Source organism: Echinops telfairi, unplaced genomic scaffold (genome assembly GCF_000313985.2).
Source record: "Echinops telfairi isolate 266 unplaced genomic scaffold, ASM31398v2 ScPeMD7_7467;HRSCAF=8505_1, whole genome shotgun sequence".
In the NCBI taxonomy this organism is placed as follows: domain Eukaryota; kingdom Metazoa; phylum Chordata; class Mammalia; order Afrosoricida; family Tenrecidae; genus Echinops; species Echinops telfairi.
This window is the reverse complement of record NW_022111368.1, coordinates 15,681,687-15,682,801: the sequence shown is the minus strand read 5'-3', so window position 1 is coordinate 15,682,801 and position 1,115 is coordinate 15,681,687.

Sequence of the window (1,115 nt, the reverse complement as noted above, 5' to 3'; positions counted from 1 at the left end):
ATTCTTTCTTGGTAAAAGACCAGAGCCTGGTTCCAAGGGCAGACTTAATCGAACCCAGCCAGGAGAAAGGGGGAAAGTTGGAACAAGAAACACCCTCCTCATAGGAGGGATGAATTATTCACTTGTACAGAATCAAACTGTACGTGGCCGGACGCTATTGACACAAACAATGCAAATTGGTTGTCAGGGAAATTTTACAATAATCTTCACTGAGAATGTCAGTCACAGGTTTGCCGGAATAATATGCATCTAAATACAGCATATAAGGCATTGATGTAGTAAGACAATGATTGACCATCTAACAACAGTTCAATACTCTTCATAGCTGTCTTCTGCTTCTTCTAGCACAATGGATTTTCTTTCAGTCATAAATCTTCAACTTTCAGATGTGTTAGAGATACAGTCCAGTTTACCTAGTGGAGTTTCCGCATCAGATCTTTCTGGTGTGGCCTTTAGAGAATGTTGTGCATCTTGAAGATCTAGGGTTCAAAGCCCCAGCATGAAACTTGCACTTAATCATAGAGTAGCTAAAACACATGGAAGAAATGATGAAGTCAAAGAGTTTAATAGAAATTTTCAAAGAGTAGCTCATAAAAGCTAAGTAAAATATCACAATGCAATGTGCACCGCCTTAGAAATAGCAAACCCCAAAGGAAGAACACATGGTCAGCATATCTTAAACCGAATTAACTCAAGAAAAAAAATTCAAGCCTTGAGTTGCAATATTGAAAGATTCTCTAGGCAAAATATTGAATGATGCAGAAAGCATCAAAAGAAGATGGACTCTCCCCAGGAATGAGAGGAGAACCTTCCTAGAAAATTAAGTTCAGACCACGGGAGGGAGCACCTGACTTTCAGAGGAGGCACTAACATTTCTGTTGGTGAGTATGGTGGGTAAATGGGGAGGAGCAACCTCACATCGGGAAGGAATGCTAAACAATAATTGGAGGGAAACTGAGAGGAGTAAAAACCCGGTTCTGTGGTCCTGAGGAGGCATTTGAATAAGCCTCTAACCAACCCTCTGTTAACCACACCATGGACTAGGCACTATGATGACCTTAGCTAGTGGCCTTACAGGGAACATGGCATCCCCCAAGGGCCACACGAGAAAGACT